Source organism: Lynx canadensis, chromosome D4, assembly GCF_007474595.2.
Source record: "Lynx canadensis isolate LIC74 chromosome D4, mLynCan4.pri.v2, whole genome shotgun sequence".
Lineage (NCBI taxonomy): Eukaryota > Metazoa > Chordata > Mammalia > Carnivora > Felidae > Lynx > Lynx canadensis.
Genome location: NC_044315.2, coordinates 50,970,886 through 50,991,537, shown reverse-complemented (window position 1 = coordinate 50,991,537; position 20,652 = coordinate 50,970,886).

Below are 20,652 nucleotides of genomic sequence, written 5' to 3'. Positions count from 1 at the left end.
TCTGTTGAATTATGTCGTTAGAAGAAATTCTGGAGACTAAAATGACTGGATAGGAATATATTCATCTTTTTTATTCTTCAATTTTGCTTTCCAAAAGTAGTATATCAAATTAAATGGTCGCTCTAAATAAATGAAAATAACAGATTGCCTACATTTGACCAGCAATAAGAACAATGTTTCTAACTTATTAGCTACTTTAATAGGCAATGAACGGTAAATTATCTCTTCAAGGATGGTCTTCATCAAGGATGGTCTTCTCCCCTGTGTTTCTTTATTATTGATATTTCACTATGTATTTTTGTATTCATATCATGGCTTGTTTTGTTTATAGGTGTTTTTTTGTATTTTAGTGAGTGTCTCCTCCTTTGAGGTATTTGAGCAGAGACCAAGTTTACAGGAAAAGATTGCTAAATTACAAAGGAAGTTGATCTAGATTAGCGATTTCTATTTTATTTATTTATTTATTTATTTATTTATTTAATTTACTTGTTTGTTTATTTGAGAGAGTGAGTGGGGGAGGGGTAGAGAGAGGGGAAGAGAGAGAGAATCTTAAATGGGGCTCAATCTCATGACTGTCTGTGAGATCATGACCTGAGCCAAAATCAAGAATTGGACACTTAACTAACTGAGCCACCCAGGTGCTCCTTTTTAAAATTTATTTATTTATTTATTTATTTACTTATGAATGAGAGAGAGAAACAGAGAGAGAGAGAGAGAGAGAGAGAGAGTGTAGATGAGTGATTTCAAAGTGTAGGTTGAGGACCACTAACATCAGCCGGAAACGACAGTTGTTAGGCATGCAAATAAGTGGAGCCCACCCCAGAAGTCAATCAGGTAGCAATCTATGTTTGTTTTTTTTTAAGTTGACTATTTATTTTTGAGAGAGAGAGAGAGAGAGAAAGAATCCCAAGCAGACTGCGCACTGTCAGCGTGAAGCCCAATATGGGGCTCAAACTCACAAACTGCAAGATAATGACCTGAGCTGAAATCAAAAGTCGTATGTCCAACCAACTGAGCCATACAGGCACCCGATAGTCTGTTTTAACAAGACCCCCAGGTGATACTGATGGATGCTCAAGTTTGAAAACTACTAACCTAGATGAACTCTAATGTCCTTTACAACTCTAAAGTTTGACTCTTAATTGTTTATCACACAAAAGTAAACTATATTTGTGAATAGATGAGTTGTGTACTGCATCTAAAGCAAGTTAATTTTTGAAATAACAGACCTCATTTTTAAGTGGTGCATCCAATAGATGGCTTCATGATGTCATCCCTAAGAAAGTGTTTCAGTGAACCTCAAGTATCCCAATAAATGCATGAAAGTCTCCAATACATAAATACCAAGCTTTGTCCATTAGTGAAGGCATAGAGCACCCTCATTGTATACCTATTTTTTTTTAAAGCACAGATGTGTAAATGAAGGAAACATTGAGGAATGATCCTCATTTTCCTCTTTCTTTTTCCTCATCAAACTGAATTGAAGTCCTCTGAGGGTGGGTAGAATTAGATGGCAAAATTCAATTTCTTGTAGCTAGGGCACAGTAGATGTTGAATTCCCCTTGCCACTTACCCATTTGTTTCTCCCACCATGCTGTGAATTCTTTTGGCATTGGGACAATGTCTCATCTATCTTTGTATCTACCATGGTGCTTAGTGCAGTGCTTGTGAAACATCAGTGCTCAATCATTGTTTATTAAATGTAATGTGTTCGATGTGGTAAATTCCCCAGGTTTAAAAATATGTTTTCCATATCAAATGAAAGTATTATGATTAAATAAAACAGGGAAGCATAGAACCCTCGGATCCAAAACTAAAGACAACCATTATTTACATTTTATAGTGATTATTCTTGATCTTTTTTCCATTTTCTAAAGCTTTGTTCTACATGGCTATATAATCTAACTTGGCATTAAATTTTAAATTCTTTTTTTCCCTTTATCATTGTGTATTAAGGAATCAAATTACATGATACAACTACATGTGCCAAGAGAATACAGATTTTTAAATTTCTAGAGCTGATTTAATTTTCTCATCAACCTGGTAAGTAGTTGGAACACTTAAACTTGACGATTGATGTCTTAGTCTTTTCTAGCTTAAACAGCCTGTGTCTGTGAAAAGAGTCAGTGAAGTTCAACCCTCTTCCTTCCTCAGGATTGGGTTAAATCTAAGCATATTTCAGATTTCCTTCCCTCCCTCTGCCTCTTTACAAGATAGCATCTGGGAGGATTTTGTTTGCTTGTTTGTTTGTTTGTTTGTTTGTTGGGAGCAGGGAGGTGAGGTGGACAGGTAAATGGCTTATGTGAGATCATGGTATTGGGGAAGAGTTTTCAGGTTTTTCTTTTCTTCCAAAGCCTACTTCTGCCAGCTCACTGGCCACCTCAGAACCCTCATATCCACCTTCCTGAGCTTACTGAGACAGTGAGAATCCAGAATGGAATATGCATGAAGGATTTGGAGGGAGTCAGGGGAACTGTTTTTATGCTCATCTATTGAGCCATCTTTATTAACCAGTTTTACACCATCTCTCCTACATTACTTTGGATGTCATCTTGAGTTGAAGGTGAGGTTCTTCCAAATGGACAAAAGGTAACAGCCCTGTGCCTTCAGCTTTCTCTTCAACATTGGGAAGAGTCTTCCCACACTTGAAAACATCTGCTTCATAGGAAAAGTCAAGACACATGAACTTCTCACCTACCTCTCCTAATTCTCCCTTCTTTCTGGACTCTCTCTTGTGTCAGCATGGGTTAAATTGTTCCCTCATCCTGCCTGGTTAGAACTACCGTATTGTTGATTCCACGTTTTCTGTGTACTTAAAAAAATGAAACCAAACAAATCTCAAAACATTTTCATGAGGCTAAACTCTTTTTTCTCCCAGTGCTTATCAAAATAAGTGTACTGTTAATACCCTTTACCTTTTTACCCATCCCCCCACGCTTCTCCCCTCTGTTAATGATCTGTTTTCTATAGGTAAGAGTCTGGTTTGGTGTTTGTCATTCTTTTAAATGGCTGAATAATATTCCGTTGTGTATGCCGCATCTTCTTTATCCACTAATCTATCATTGGACACTTGGGCTGCTTCCATAATTTGGCTATTGTAAATAGTGCTGCAATAAACATACGAGTGCATATATCCTTTTGAATTAGTGCTTCCATATTTGAGTAAATACTTAATATCGAGGTTACTGGATGGTAGGGAAGTCCTATTTTTAATTTTTTGAGGAAACTCAATACTGTCTTCTGCAGTGGCTGCACCAATTTGCATTCCCACCAACAGTGCACAAGGGTTTATTTTTCTCCACATCCTCACCAATACTTGTTATTTCTTGAGTTTTGATTTTTAGCCATTCTGACAGGTGTGAAGTGCTATCTCATTGGTTTTGATTTGTATTTTCCTGATAATGAGTGAAGTTGAGCATCTTTTCATGTGTCTTGTGGCCATCTGTGTCTTCTTTGGAAAAGTATCTGTTCTGTCTTCTGCCCATTTTTAAATTGGTTTATTTCTTTTTTTGGTTCTGAGTTACAGAAGTTCTTTATTTTGGGTACTAACTCTTTATCAGATATGTCATTTGCAAATATATTTTCCCATTCTGTAGATGATCTTTTAGTTTTGTTGGTTATTTCCTTTGCTGTGAAGAAGGTTTTTTTTTCTTTTTTGATATAGTCCCAATAGTTTTTTACTTTTGTTTCTCTTGCCTCAAGAGACATATCTAGAAAAAAATCTTGCTATGGCTGATGTCAGGGAAATTACTGATTGTGCTGTCTTCTATGATGTTTATGGTTCCTGGTCTCAAATTTAGGTTCTAACCCATTTTGAGTTTACTTTTGTGTATGATGTAAGAAAGCGGTCCAGTTTCATTCTTTGGCATGCACCTGTCCAGTTTTCCCAACACCAATTGTTGAAGAGACTGTCTTTTCCCCATTACATATTTTTGTCTCTTTTGTTGAATATTAATTGACCATTTAACTGTGGGTTTGTTTCTGGGCTTTCTATTCTGTTCCATTGATCTATGTATCTGTTTTTATGCCAGTACCATACTGTTTTGATTACTATAGTTTTGTACTATAACTTGAAGTCTGGAATTGTGATACCTCCAAATTTATTTTTCTTTTTCAAGATTGCTTTAGCTCTTCAAGGTCTTTTGTGGTTCCATACAATTTTAGGATTGATTGTTCTCATCCTCTGCAAAATACTGTTTGTATTTTGATGGGGATTGCATTGAATATGTAAGTTGCTTTGGGTAGTATAGACGTTTTGACAATATTTGTTTTTACAATCCATGACCATGTGATGTCTTTCCACGTGTTTGTGTACCTTCAATTTCTTTCATCAGTGTTTTATTGTTTTCAGAGAAGAGGTCTTTTATCCCCTTGCTTAAGCTTATTCTGAGGTATTTTATTATTTTTGATGCAATTGTAAGTGGGATTGTTTTCTTAATTCATCTTTCTGCTGCTTCATTATTAGTGTATAGAAATTCAACAGATTTCTGTAGATTAATTTTGTATCCTGTGACTTTGCTGAACTCATTTTTCAGCTATAGTGGTTTTTGGTGGAGTCTTTCAGGTTTTCTGTATATAGTATCAGGTCATCTGCAAATAGTGAAAGTTTTATCTCTTCTTTACCAAATAGGATGCTTTTTATTTCTTGTCAGGTTGGTGTGGCTAGGACTTCCAGTACTATGTGGAATAAAAATGGTAAGAGTGGACATCCTTGCCTTGTTGCTGACCTTAAGGAAGAACTCTGGTTTTCACCATCGAGTATGATGTTAGATGTGGTTTTTTCATATATGGCCTTTATTATGTAGAGGTATGTTTCTGCTAAACCTGTTTTGTTCAGGGTTTTTCATCATGAATGTATGTTGTACTTGGTCAAATGTTTTTTCTTGCATCTATTGAAATGATCATATAGTTTTTATACTTTCTCTTATTGATGTGATGTAGCATATTGACTGATTTGTGAATATTAAATCAACCTTGCATCCCAGGAATAAATCCCACTTGATCATGGTGAATGATTTTTTAATGTATTGTTGGATTCTGTTTATGAGTATTTTGTTGAGGATTTTTGCATCTATGCTGATCAGAGATACTGGCCTGTAGTTCCCTTTGTTAGTGCTGTCTTTATTTGGTTTTGGTATCAGGGTAATCTTGGCCTCATAGAATGAATCTGGAAGTTTTCCTTCCTCTTCTATTTCTTTGGAATAGTTTGAGAAGATTAGGTATTAACTCTTCTTTAAATGTTTGAAGAATTCACTTGAGACTTTTGTTTCTTGGAAGTTTTTTGATTACTGATTCAATTTTATTGCTGACAATCAGTTTGTTAAACCTTTCTCTTTCTCTCTGATTTAGTTTTTGTAGGTTATATGTTTTTAGGAATTTATCCATTTCTTCTAGGTTGTTCAACATGTTAGCATGTAATTTTTCATAATATTCTCTTAAAATCCTTTGTATTTTTGTAGTGTTGGCTGTTCTCCTATATTTCTGATTTTGCTTAAGTCCTCTTTTTTTTTTTTTTTTGAGTCAGCCTAAAGTTGTGTCAGTTTTGTTGATTTTTTTCAAAGAACGAGTTTCTGATTTCATTGATCTGTTCTTTTTTGTTTGTTTGTTTGTTTCTGTATCATTTATTTCTGCTCCAATCTTTATTATTTCCTTCCTTTTGGCACTTTTAGGTTTTGTTTATTCTTTTTCTAGCTCTTTTTTTTTTTAATTTTTTTTTCAACGTTTATTTATTTTTGGGACAGAGAGACAGAGCATGAACGGGCGAGGGGCAGAGAGAGAGGGAGACACAGAATCGGAAACAGGCTCCAGGCTCTAAGCCATCAGCCCAGAGCCCAACGCGGGGCTCGAACTCACGGACTGCGAGATCGTGACCTGGCTGAAGTCGGACGCTTAACCGACTGCGCCACCCAGGCGCCCCTCTAGCTCTTTTATGTATAAGGTTATATTGTTTATTTGAGATTGGTCTTGCTTCTTGAGATACACCTGCATTGCTATATACTTCCCTCTTAGAACTGCTTTTACTGCATCCCAAAAGTTTTGAACTGTTGTGTTTTCATTTTCATTTGTTTCCATGTATTTATTGATTTCTCCTTTGACTTCCTGCTTGACCTATTTATTGTTTAGTAGCATATTATTTAATCTCCATGTATTTGTGGTCTTTCCAGATTTTTTCCTTGTGGTTGACTTCTAGTTTCATAGTGCTGTGGTAAGAAAAGATGCATGGTATGACTTCAGTCTTTTTGAATTTGTTGAGAATTGTTTTGTAGCCTAGTAAGTGATCCACGCAGAAAATATTCTATGTGTACTTTAAAAGAATGTATATTCTGTTGTAGGGTTGAGTATTCTGAATATATCTGTTAAATCCATCTGTTCTAATGTGTCGTTCATAGTCACTGTTTGCTTGTTGATTCTATGTTTGGATGATCTGTCCATTGATGTGAGTGGGGTATTAAAAGCACCCTACTATTTTCATATTACAATTGATTATTTTTTGTTAATTATTTATTGCTTTATGTATTTGGGTGCATAAAAATTAATAATTCTTACATCCTCTCGTTAGTCTTCCCTTAATGATTATATAGTGCCCTTGTTTATCTCTTGTTACAGTGTTAAAGTTTTTTTCAAATATAAGTATTGCTATCCTAGCTTTCTTTCAACAGCCATTTGACTGATAAATATTTTTCCATCCCTTCACTTTCAATCTGCAGGTGTCTTTAAATCTGAAATGGGTTTCTTCTAGGCAGAGATGGGTCTTATTATTCTTTTTATTTATTCAGTAACCCTATGTCTTTTGATTACAATATTTAGTATATTTACATTGAAAGTGATTATTCATAAGTATGTATTTATTTATTGCCATTTTTTACTTGTTTTATTGTTGTTTTTGTAGTTTATCTCCATTGCTTTCTTCTCTTACTTTTTTCTCTCACCATAAGTTGACTTTCTCTAGTGATATGCTTGGATTCATTTCTCTTTATTTTTATATATTTGTTGCTGGGTTTTGATCTGTGATTACCATTAGGTTTGTATATAGCATCCTCTGCATATAGCAATCTGTATTAAGTTGATGGTGGCTTATGGTTAAATCCACTCTTTACTCCTCCTCTTCCTATGTTTTAGGTATATGGTACTATACTTTACATCCTTTTATTTTGTGAGTCCCTTGACTGATTTTTACTTATTTTTACTGCTTTTATGCTTCCTACTTTTCTTATTCTTACTTATGGTCTTTCCTTTCCACTCAGAGAGTCTCCTTTAACATTTCGTGTAGGGTTGGTTTAGTAGTCATGAATACCTTTAACTTTTGTTTGTCTGAGAAACTCTTTATCTCTTCCTCTATTCTGAATGATCTAGCCTTGCTGGATAGATCTGAAGATTTTTGGCTGAAAAATCTGAAGATTTTATTTTCAGCTCTTTGAATGCATCATGGCACTCCCTTCAGGCCTGCAAACTTTCTGCTGTAAAATCTGCTTATAGCTTTATGGAGTTTCCCTAGTATGTAGCTGTCTTCTTTTTTCTTGATGCTTTTAAAATTCTCTTTAACTACTATATGTTTTGGTGTGAACCTTATAATGCCAAACTATTCATGTGAAAAAAAGGGCAACTTTGAAATTTGGAAATTCCTGCTGTTACTTCACAAATGTGACTTTCAGATAGTCTCCTAGGAAACCAATGATATCTGAGGCAGTGTCCATTTCTTGTTCCCTGGGATAGTAACCTCATTGCTCAGCTACAACTTAGCATTTTTAATTGAGAGGGAAATATAGAGTGTCCATTTAAAATGTCTGAGTATTAAATATGTTAAAATTATATCAAAAACATCCCAGCATGTCATGATGTTATGCACTGATCACTGTGATAGATGCATGTATATCAATTTATTTAGTCTTTGAGTTTAATTTATTCCTTTATTCTCAGTTTACAAATGATACAATGAAGTTCAAAAATAACTTCCCCTAGGTTCCCCAGAGAGGGCATTCTTTCAACTATATTTAACCAAAAGCACACACCACTGTTTATTTAACTACTTCTCCATATTTGGACATTTATGTTGGCTCAAGTTGTTTTAAAGGCAGATTTACAATCTCTAGTACAAGGAACAGGAGTTTAGAATTCAAAGGTTACTTGAAACCCTGTGATTAAAAACTTAGATTGAAAGATAAGTAAAAGATATATCACCTATCAATTGCAATTTGATAACCTTAGTTGAGACTTGATCCAAACACAATGTAAAAAATAGAATTTTTTAAAAAATGGAATTAATTGGGGAAAGTGAACATTGATTAAATGGATATTTGATGATAATAAGGAAGTTTTGAGTTTCTAGCTTTCACTGACTTTTAAAGAGTTTTTAGAGATATATACTGAATTATTAAAAATGTAATCAGGTCAGGATTGTTTCAGTCTAATACAAGGGTGGAGGATTGGGTGGAGATGAGGAGGGCAGATGAAAAAAAATTGGCCGTAATTTAATCATTGCTGAAGTTTGGTGATGGGTACATGGGAATTCATTGTCTCATTCTTTTGTATATGTTTGAAACTTTTCATAAATATTTTTAAAAATAGAGCAACAGCTACAATAGCATTTCCTATGCTTTTTAAGCTTTGAACAAGGAAGTGTTCTTTTTTTAATATTATTAAGCAGATAGGCATTTGCATGATTTTGGTTCCCATATCCAATTCTCTGACTCCTCACCCTTAACCACATTTCTTTTACATACTGTATATCACTCAACAGATTACTTTTGGGTGAGCTTTCTCAAGTGAAAATTCTTCCTCCATATGAGGTATAAAGAGTAGTCAATGCTCTTAAGTGATGTGTGTATGTATGTGTTGAGGACACATGATCAACACACTTGGTAAGCAAGCTGGTTCTCTGAAATAGGACTTGCCAGAGCCTTATTATTCCACTCTTACTACAATTTTAACATGTGTCTGAGGAAGTGTTTCCCCTGCCAGGCAGCAAGGAAATTTGAAAAGTGCCAGCTTCAAATGCCCAAGAGGTACACACTGACATCTTCTACTTGTCTGGTCAGTGCAGCCAGACTGTCCCACAGAGTGTCTCATTAGCACCAGGGGTTAGATCAGGCAGGGTGCCCCTATTTTTGCATGGGTGCTTCTGGGAACTGTTTTTATTTGATTCATGAAATGTACTAAAATTATATTACATTACATTAGACCAGAATGTACTTGTTTTCTGTGGAAATGTTTACACTATTTCTGCTCCTCACCCCTCCCCCATGCTACTGCACCAGGCATCTGGCAATTCTAGATCCATAAGAGAAGGCAACATTAATTACTTTTCTCCGATATTATTAAGAATTGTCACTTATATAATTATTAATAGTTGTTAAAGGGAAGAAGGAGGAAAGCAGTCAAACGTAACATACAAGGAGGAGAAGGGGAGGGAGAGTAAAGAATGTAAGGTATTGTTCCTTGCAGAACAGGAAGGAAGCAAGCACATTATCATCTTGAGATTCTAGTGGGATTTTGAAATGGATACAAAACACTGAAAAATAGATTAAAGGTGTGAATTTTTCCATAAGGCACACAATGAAATTTAATGTGTAGAAAAAAATTCCTTTAAGCTTTATAGTTCCCTTTCATATCCTGTACAAGCTAATACCAGCATTCAGGATGAAAAATGATGGCCTTTGGTTAAGTAACCTTCTTTGCTATAACATCTATACAAAATTCAAGGAAACCAGAGTATGTCATTAAAAATATTCACATGATAGTCAAAGACCTATCTCATCATCAAACTCCCAATGTATACCAGTGACTTTTTCATATCTTTTCCTCCCCGAACCCTCTTGTTGGCCTTGACAGTTTTATATAAGTTGACAGTTTGACTTGGAACACACTGATTTCTGCAGAGTAGAGCAAGAAGGGCCAAATGGTAGGTGATGATTATGGTGGATTAATAGGTATTAATGGGGTGAATTTTCTATTCTCAGTCTTTCAAAAACAGCTATTCCCAGAACAAGAAGATGTTTCCTGATGCAGCAGGACAGAACATCAACAATGCAAGGCAATGGTGACAAGACAGATGTTTTACAGGCAATAAACGTAGCAAAGATTTAGCAACAAAATGGTAGCTGTTGGGTTCTTGTGGGCCAATGACATCCTGGCTTTTGACCCTTTCTCATTCTTGAGGGATAGGGGCAATGTCAGCTGTAGATACTTCCTGATGAAAGAGGGCATAGATAAGGATTTAAGGAATGACACTGCCGAGGACCCAGCTGCAGACATTCCATAGCACTAAGTTGAGCCTCCATCCTTCACAGAGCCATTATTTTAGAACCCTCATGTATAGTATTAGCATCTTACTCCACGTATCATAACAAAGTAAATCAGGTCAGTTCATAATGAAGTAAATTAGGTCACTTATCTTATTTCAAGAGGTGGTCCTACAGTCAGCCTTTCAAAGTCAGGAAGTTAGAGTTTTAAATGGAAAGCAAATGTGGAAGAAAAGGAAGTACGACCTATGTAGACCCTAACTCATTTGTATCCACCATTTTCACCAGACTTGGACAGTAACTAATATTTGTACCAGTATTAAACTGGGTGCTTAATATACTTTATTTAATTAAATCTTCAGAAGCATGTAGCGAGGTAAATTTTATTCTCCCCACTTCAGATAATTTCTGTAACTTAGCCAAAATCATACAGCTAGGAAAGTCAAAGTCATAGGGCTAAACTTCTAAACCAGCTCTGTCTGAATCTAACACGGTTTTATTTCTACCATACCTCATTGGCTTAGTTACTGCAAAGGAGGTGGTGCTAGAATAGTTGGTGGGTTTTGAAAGAAGAAATATTTTTACTTGGGGTTGACGCCTATGTCTGCACTCCTCACTCCAAGTTGAACAAGTTGTAAAAATTTCCAAATTGCAATAATCACAACTACAGACTTGTATGTTGTAAGGTAAAGTGCCATGAAGAAGGAAAAAAATACATAAATTATAATCTGTCACTACATACGCAGCCCTGAGAGAATGTCTAAGTTCTCTGGGTCCAAATCATCTCTGCCAAATATGAAGTGATTTGATTAGATCAAGTTCAAATTATCCTTTTCTTCTGTAACTCTCTTTTTTTGTTGTTGATAGACTGTAAGCCTTGGTAAATCAGAACTGAGATTTTAAAAAATCAGAAAGTTCATTTGGATTGGATTTTAAAAATCCCCTTCTTAAAATGACCTTCTGTTTTAGCCAATATTTGCCATGCTGTCTTGCATACTCTCTCTCACGCATACACCCAGATATGTGCACAAAAACACACAGCACACCTTATACCCTACACAATTGGTATTACTATTTTTACTCAAGGGAAATTCAGAGTAGATTTTATATGCAAAGCACACACATAAGAAGTGGTTTCTGGAAGTTCAGTTATTCAGCACAGTTTGAATATTAAGACAACAGCCTAAGTGTCCATTCCACTGTTCTCTACCATTCCTTATGAACTCATGGAGGGTTGTTGATCTGGACCTAAGGCTAGACTTTGGCTTCTTTGCTATGAGTCTCTTCTACCTCCAAATTCTGGGAAAACAGTTAACAAAGTGTTATATGAAGAGATAGGTGTTAGATTTAGACAAAGCAAGTCTTGGCTATCTTTTGAAAGGACATTTTTTCAGCTTCCACAGTGGTAACTTTCTGGTATTTCACTGTATTTAGACCCTGGGTTCTATGGAGGAAATGTTAGCAGCAGTCCTCTGATATGATTATACCTAGCCAGAGAATGAGACTCCGCTTGATGAAGCCTTCCTACCATAGATAGTCAGCAAGTGACTGTCTTTCCTTCCACATTGAAAACTTCTCAAGGGCAGAACATATACTGTAAACATCCCTTTATTGTTGTAGTACCCAGCTCAGTGTCCGATATGTAGTGGGCAGTACATCAAGAAAATAGCATGTATTTTTGTAGTAGGGAAAAAAAAACATTAATTTTGGAACCAGTCATCCCCAGGTTCAAAGTTGTGGTTCTACTAATTAGTCTGTGTGTTATGGGAGATGGTGGTTAAATTCTCTGAGCCTCAGGTGTTTTGTAAGTAAATTAGGATTAATAAAAAACTTCCTTGGAATGTTGTTTAAGGTTTGGAGGCAGCTTGGACAAAGTAGCTCTTGAGTAGTAGGAGCTCAAGGGGTGATAGCCAACAGCAGCAGTCCTTAAGGTAGGCAGCACTAAGTCAATGTTGGAACAATAGAATCATTATAAAAAGTTGGATTATAAACCAATGTGTCATAATGGAGCAACTTTAATGAATCTATCAAGAAGAAATTTCTCATTTAAAATGCAGAGAAAAGTATTTTAACAATTGAGTGATCTGTCTTATGCCTGGGAAAAAACAAAAAAGACTTCAAGCACTCTTTGTTTGAATAACCACTTAAAGTTGAGAATAAAGTCACACTAGACCATTGCTAGAAAATTGCCACTTCAACAGGTTTTGAAATCTGGGTTCATTTTTGGTAGTGAAGGCTTCCCAAACACCAAGCCACATTGTTCTGTTTCGCTACCATCAACAAAAAAATAATAAGGCAAAGTGTAGTGTGTAAGGAGGCAATGATAATCATTCAACATTTGATTTATACTCTGAATGGAGCAAATGTAGCAAAATGGTTTTGAAAATTTTGCTAGGACCAAAATAAAATAGCTTACCTTATCTAATGCTGATTAGCATATGGGCTCAAGCTTGGCATGTGTTTTAATAAAGTTTCCATTTTGGGGGAATGTGGCAAATGTATGAGGAGGAGTAAATTCAGCCCTGTGTGACCCCATGGAGCAGTGGGTCAGAGAGGGAAACTTTCCTAGACAAAATCTAACGGAAATTGACATTCTTGTGAGCCCCAACACCAAATAAGTGGGGCACTGGTATTTGTATCTATTAAGGAACAAAATTTTAACTCAGAGACTATTAGACTAAATAGTTCGTCTGGTCAAATGACATCAGGAATTTGAGATTTTTCATGAGTAAGTTAGCCCTCACTCAGAGAGTATATGTGATAAAGTCACAAATATTCTCATCCCTTTCTCTTCGGCAGTGAATAGCAGGTCAGCCCAGATATGAGGCTGTTTACACTCAGGGTCCTAAAGTCTTATACGTACTCAGTGGAATCATAAGAGATCCCACTTGAATTGCACGTACACACACACACACACACACCCACACACCCACACACACACCCACACACCCCCACACACACACAAATACACACAAATGCTCACATGCACACCTCCTATGCTTCAAGGTGGCCTAGCTGGCATTTCTTCTTAAGCTTTCTTATATTTCTTCTCCTCTTCCCAACCATGAATTGTGCTTCCTCTATAAGAATGTATAGACAGTAATGTGTTCTCTTGCATTCTGCCTATGTGAAAGTCTGATTCTCTTTGCAGTTAAATTCTTTATGTGTGCAACTTTAAAAAACTTTTTAAATTATATAGTCAAATCTATTGATATGTACCTTTGTTAGTGTAACTTTTTTAAATTAAGGCCACAACCTTAGTTTATTGAGAAGCATTTATAGAAAAGTATATTTCTTGAACGTTCAGTTAATGGAGCCCCACAGGCAGCTTGTATTTGTGTTTCAATTCTGTGAGTTGGAGGAACAACAATGATATACAGAGGCCCTCTTCCCCTTTTCTACTAAAAGAGATCTGCCTTTGCCCTAAACTTCTTTTCCTGCCCTATTTTCTCAGGATGATCTCTCCATGCCAAGCTCCTTTGGCATTTTGTAGTAGAGAATCAAAAAGAATCATGGCCCAGGAGAAGGAAATTCAGACAGTTCACTTAGAAAATATTTAGAAAAATATGCTAGGAAGCAAGCAACCTTGGTGTTATGAATACAGAAAACAAATAGGAATTTTAATGTATTTAATACATTTTAATACATTGCTGTGGTTTGTGGATATATTTCATGAATGTTTGAAAAATACAGGTAAAAAATCCTGTGTTTTTTGGAAATACATTGTTGGAGTGTTTTTCTGTGACCTCTACATGGCTATGGACAACTACATGTATAATAGTTATATAAGCAATGCTTTTACAATTTGTGAAGATGAGCATGTGCACATCTACATAAATTTCTATAATACATGTTCCCAATACCTCAGATTCTTGGTTTCCCACATCCTTTTCTTTTTCTCATTAGGGGCCTCTTCTGGTCTCATAGTGGTTTCCTTTTCCCCAGCCACTTAATGAACAGTTACTTACGTGAACCATGATAAATGTCTATCCTAGCATGATCTCAAATTAAATTCATTATAAATGTTGGGTTGCTTAGGCTAAAATACTCTTATCATCCCAGAAAATGAAATTGCAAGCGCATTTTTCAGAAGTAGCTAAGAGCCCTACACTCATAAATTCACTCATTATTAAGGTTGTGTAGCCTGGTGGTTAAGAGCTCAGCTCTGCAACTCATTCTCATGTTTCAGTGCTAGTTCAGTTACTGATGTCTGTGTAATCTTGGAAAAATTAATTGACCTTGCTATGCCTCAGAATATCCCTAATGCTAACCTCACAGCGCTGTGGTGGCATTCTAAATGAGTTATTTAATGTAAAGAACTCAAGAGTAGCTGGCACCTAACATAACTGCCTTGCAAGGGGAGGTAGTTTAAGAAGTCAACTTGGAGATACTGCATCAAAAGTTGGTAGAGTTGAAGGGGACGATATATAGTGATCCCTATTTGAGTTCCTGAGTTCTTAGTTTATTCATTCACTCATTCAGTGATGATTCACTGAACCCCTGTCTTGGAAGTTCTGGCATTAGGCCAGCAATCATGGCACAAAAATGAATAAGACACAGTTGCTGCCCCCAAAAGTGTTCATAGACAACAGAGAGAATAAGCATCTAACAAAAAAATTTAAATGCAATGGGAAAGTGCAATGAATAAAAAGCCTATAAGGTACAAAGCCAGTGCAAAGAAAGAAGTAAATAACACTATCCAAGGGATTGGGAAGACTTCCTGAATGAGATAAAAGATTATCTGAGCTGTTGAAGGGTGAATAGGCACCTACCAAGCAAACAAGCAGAAGAAATCAATTCCAGGCAAAGTAAATAGTGTCCAAATTTATGAAACAGTGAGCAATTTAGTCTGACTGGAGTCTATAGTTTGAGTCAAAGAATGGCAATAGATGGTGCTAGAGCAGTGGACAGGAGACATGAAAAGACCTTGTGGGTCTTGCTAAGAACCTAGACTGAAGTCAGAGAGGGCTGCTGTTGGTTGCAAAACTAGTGTTCGTGTAACCATAGGTCCAACTCAGAGTTGCCTCCATACCTGGAGCAGACATTGGTTATGACCAGTCCCTTGCTTGGTTCCACCCAGACTCCTGTTTTCCTATATTAGCACCACTTAAATGGAGTGCCGAAGTTTGGAACTTTGGAACCAAGAACTCATCCAGAATAAGCAAATTCATCCACAGATGAATGAATTACACACAGATGCATCAAGATGTGTGCAGAGGCCCTGATATATAATGAGCATGACACCTTTCTTATTTAAACACCAGTTCCTCATTTGCAGAGATAGATAGTTTGCTATTTTCCAGGCCCAAGTTTTGTTTAGAACCTTTTGTCCAGACTAAGCTAACCATCATTTCCTGTTTCTTTTGTTTTAATTTTTTAATGTTTATTAATTTTTGAGAGAGAGAGAGACAGACAGAGTGTGAGCTGGGGAGGGGCAGAGAGAGAGAGAGGGAGACACAGAATCTGAAGCAGGCTCCAGGCTCTGAGGTGTCAGCACAGAGCCCGACGCGGGGCTCGAACCCACAAACTGTGAGATCATGTCCTGAACCAAAGTCAGATGCTTAACCAACTGAGCCACCCAGGCACCCCCATCATTTCCTGTTTCTAGAAATATTCTTGATTATCAACACTTCCTCTGAATTTTTTTAACTTGCTAAAGAGCCCTTTCCCCTAATTCATCTTCAGTCTCACACATGTCTATTTGCATTTTTCCATTCATGATACTCCAGTGTCTTGCTGAGAAGAAAACTCTTTCCTCCATCTAAAGAGATACTCAGGAGGCATCTTGTTTTATTTAGGCTGTGTCAATCTTTGAGCTAACGTATTTTCCCTTTGATTGCCATCCTTTTCAACTTTCCCAAAGCAGCACTTTTTCTTTGGACATTTCTCAAATGAAAGCCATTTTTCGCCAAAAGATTATTGCCTTCATCGATTACAAACTCTGCCCTCTAGACAAAGAAATAGCCATAGTCTACTAGAGCTAGATTGCCAACTTCAATCTTTTTGGTTTTCCTGACAACCATGGTTTAGCTAACCAGGAGCCCCAGGACAGAATCTGGCTCTCCAGATAAAGCTTGCCCTACCCTGGATATCACACACCTCCACCCTGTCGTGATGGCCCCTCTTCTTTCTATCATCTGGAGCACCCATGTGTCCTTTTGCTTTTGGTGAAAATAAATAACTAATGCGGAAATTGCTGATAAGAAGATCACCTCAGAACAGTACATAAGTTCCACATGGTCTAGAGTTTCCCTTTCAAAAATTTGCCTTTTCACCTACAAAACAAAATAAACCTGCTTAATGTGTGATGCTCTGGCTTCTACTATAGTTGCTGCCTCACCAATACAAAATCCCCTTTGTATTGGTGGGGCTCATTTAAATTTAACCCTTTTCTGACATTCTCCCGGAGGATTTCCTACATCTCAAAGCACTTTACTAAATAAAGGAACTACATTCTTCTTTGGCACCGTTCCAACCAGAATTAATTTTCAAAACTGAAGGATGGGAATTGAATGACCACATCAGATCAATACCCTGATGAGTATTAGTATTATAATGCATGTGTTATTCTGCTCTTTCAATTTCTGCCTTGTTTAAATGATAAAAGATTAAAAGCAAGAGGCTCTAAAAAAGCTAATAAGCTTTTACATTCATACAGACCTTTCTCACTAATAAGTAACAATACATTTTCAATATACATATCCCTACTGTGATGTCAGTCCTGTATGTTTGAAAGATTGACTTAACTTCAATTTTAATGCCCTAAGACAGTCTTCAAATTTCAATAAGAATGTTGCCCCTGAAATGCATGTAATTATTAAGGGAAAAATCAAGATACTTAAATGTTTCAAACTGAAGACAAATGTGTATAAGATTTATTATGAGGCTCTGTGCTGGATAATAGCATATGTGGCTGATGATCACATTATGTTGAATTTAACAAATTCTACTATTCTAGTTCCTGGTTACTAATGCTGGATTCTATTTTACATGGTAGCATACAGAATCACTACTATAGTTGTCTGAAGTTAGTCCTATTAACTGTCAAGGGCCTTCACAAATGAGACTTTGCCCTTGAAATTATTTATTGAATTGTATTGAGAAAGCCATTGATATCCACAGTGAGAACACAGGTTCCAAATTCAAAGTAATGTCCCTTAAAATATGTCCTATAAGGAAATTTATGGTTTTATCCATTTTGCCTATACAAATCCCTCTGAAGCATAAATCATAAAACAGAAAAGAACACATATCAACTGAGCAGCACTGTGCTGACAAGAACTAGGAAAATAAAAGTAACTTCAGACCATTGTAACCAAAAGACCCTGAGGGCTGAATTTTCTCGAGTGCAGGTGCTACAAGCTAATAAATAATTTTTGCTTCTTTAGGAAATATTTGAATATCAAAACAGGCACATTAGTTAATGAGATGCATCGATGTTCTGTGATTTGCAGTAGCTGTGGAATGGAAAGGAACTCCAGTGGTAGATATAGTCTGCCCAGTGCTCATAGCTAGCCCCAGACTCCTGTACATTCAAAAATCCACAACTAATACTTCTGAGCGTTTCCTAACGGACCCACCTGAAGAGGTGGTTTGCTTTGGCTTCTAAAGACTGGAGCCACACAAGTATGAGGAAACAAAGGGTCTCTCAAGACAGCAATTATTAGCTTACCTAGTGTTTTTGAACACGTAAGAGAAAAATGACAGGTCACTGGCTGTCATCCCTGAGAACTTTTTTTGGGAATAAAACCTTGTTCTCCAAGCCAGAACAGGATGAATTTTCAGTGTGCTCTGCAGCCTAGAGATACTATCATTGTTTTATAGACTGAATTGAGAATCCCTATCATTCAAGTATCACACATAAGGATACTTGAGTTCTTTGTGCATTGCTAAAATTCTAGGCTTCTGGGACACAAAGAAAAGCCAGGCGCCAGGCTGAGCTTTCCTAACTAGGAATGTGTGTGTGTGTGTGTGTGTGTGTGTGTGTGTGTGTGTGTGTGTTCTCCCAACTAACCAACTGCTTGGAATAGATATATTTGGGAAAATGAACAGAAAATGCTCCCCAGCAAAAGCGCTAAATGGAATGGGCTTCTGGGGAAACATTCTGAGTAGGACCAGGATCCCAAAGCAGAATTTCCAAAGGAAAGAAAATGAATAATCAGCTTTCTTCTGCCCTTCACAGCTGCCCCTCTCCCTATTCAACAACTGGCAAAGGAGCTGTGTTGTTACAAGATGTGCACTGGGGAACAGAGCAGCAGCTGGTGTGCAGGCGGCTGAATGCCCTAGCAAGCCCTGGCCCCAGGAAGCAAACACCTCCCAGGTTTAAGGTAGAGCAAAAGGGGAGATACAGCTGGCTCACTTAGGAAGAGGCTGCTAGGCTATGGGGAGGGCTGAAGACCTCCAGAGCAAATGAAGCTTTGCGAAGGCATCTCTTAGAAGGAATACCTGCCGAAGTTCATAAAAAATAAACCGCCCCTTCTTCGAGAAAGTGATATTTGAAGTTGTGTTTACAAGAATAGAACTCACAAGGGCCCAGAGGAAAGGGACAGACTGGGGCGGGGATGAAATCATTATCTGCCAAATAAATGCCCTTCGAGGAGACTAAACACATGACCGGGCCGAATTCATGCCAAGCTCTGACTAACTGAACTCAGCAAAATCTTCACTCTTCCTGATAAATTTGGTAGATGATCCTGGTTATTTCTTCATGCTTATTAATATTTCACAGATGACATGAGCTCATTATGAACAGTATTAATCATAGGCAGAATGGAAACAGTTCAAAAAAATTAAGGTAATTATTGGGATTTTGCCAACATGAAAGTAAATCCCATCCTCAAAATACACAAAAAAGAGGAGAAAAAATCAGCCCATGATGAAATTATCTAATTGATAATTTTGATGTATTTACTTCCCAGGAGGCTTTTCAAACCATAACATGGCAAGGCGCCTGGGTGGCCCAGTCAGTTGAGCATCCGACTCTTGATTTCAACATAGGTCAGTGATCTCACAGTTCCTGAGACGAAGCCCCGCGTGGGGTTCTGTGCTGAGAGCATGGAGCCTACTTGGGATTCTCTCTCTCCTTCTCTCTCTGCCACTCCCCTGCTCACACATGTGCATGCAGGCACATTGTCTCTCTCTCTCTCTCTCTCTCTCAAAATAAATAAATAAACATTAAAAAACCCTGTAACATAGCAACTTACACCCCTTCTGCTGTACCCCTCGCTACCACCTATAAAGCTGCCTGCCTGGCGTTTAGTATGGCAGAGAAGTAAGCCTGTGCAGAGGGGCAAGAACCTTTGATAACTGCTACTAGGCAGTTATCCCGTCACCCCATCCCACCAGAATTGCCACAGTGTCTCCAACACTCTCCCATTTCAGAGGGCACTGAATCTTTCACCATTCCCAGCTCTTCACCTTCCCTGGCATTCTTGCAACTATTTCTTAATTGAGTGAATATTGTTCTGAAGACACACTACTAATTCAGTGAGCATTTGGTAAAAGAATTCAAGCATCCCTATGTAGTGTAGCGCACGCTGCTGTGCCCATTGGACGTGTGCAAAGGGAACCAAAGTTACCTCCATCCTCACATAGACCACTGACACCATCTAAATAACTAATGAGATGGTGGAAGCAAATTGAGAATGGTACAGACTTTGAATTATTCGTTGCATTAGTACTGGCTTCTGCTTGTGCTGTGTATTCTAGTTTTCTGGCACACTGCTCATCTCACTTGAGAGCTGAAGGAATTTCATTTCGATAAATAACCAGAGAAAGGAGGAAGCTACAAAGGCTGATCTTCTAAAATGTTCAGGTTCAGAGCTCTTTCTCAAACAAGATAAGGCAAAGCCCGGTGGAAATCCCCATTTAACATTGTATCCCTTTGGCTGTCCACTGTTTCCTCCGTGTCACAGGCACTGCTGCCTGGATCAGTTATGACTCAGCTAAACCAAAGTATGTTGGGATGCCACAGGATCTGCCTATGTACATGTATGTTCAGCAGTGGATCATGAGTTCTCATGCCATGGTTCCAGGTTTGTCACTTAGTTCTGGTGACCTCGTTCTGTGACCTTGGGCAGGTTGCTTGACCACTCTGGGTCTCAGTGTTTTCATCTGTAAAAGGGGCTAAGAAAATCGATTCTGCCCATCTCAGCAAGCTACATTAAGCCTGCGTGGGAGTGCCTGAAGTACTCTCGAGTTGGAATATTTTCTCTTACCTCTCTGCACCTAAATCCATGAAGAGTTGCCTGCCTGGGTGAGGCGTGAGCAGTTAGTTATGTGAATCATATTAAATTGTTGACAAGGACAGCATCTCCCTCTGTTTCCTCCCAGGGATCCTTTCTACGGTCAGCACTGCTGCAGTCCTGGAGGCTGACGGGAGTGCGGGCAGTGAGAGACAGGGCAGTGTGTGCAC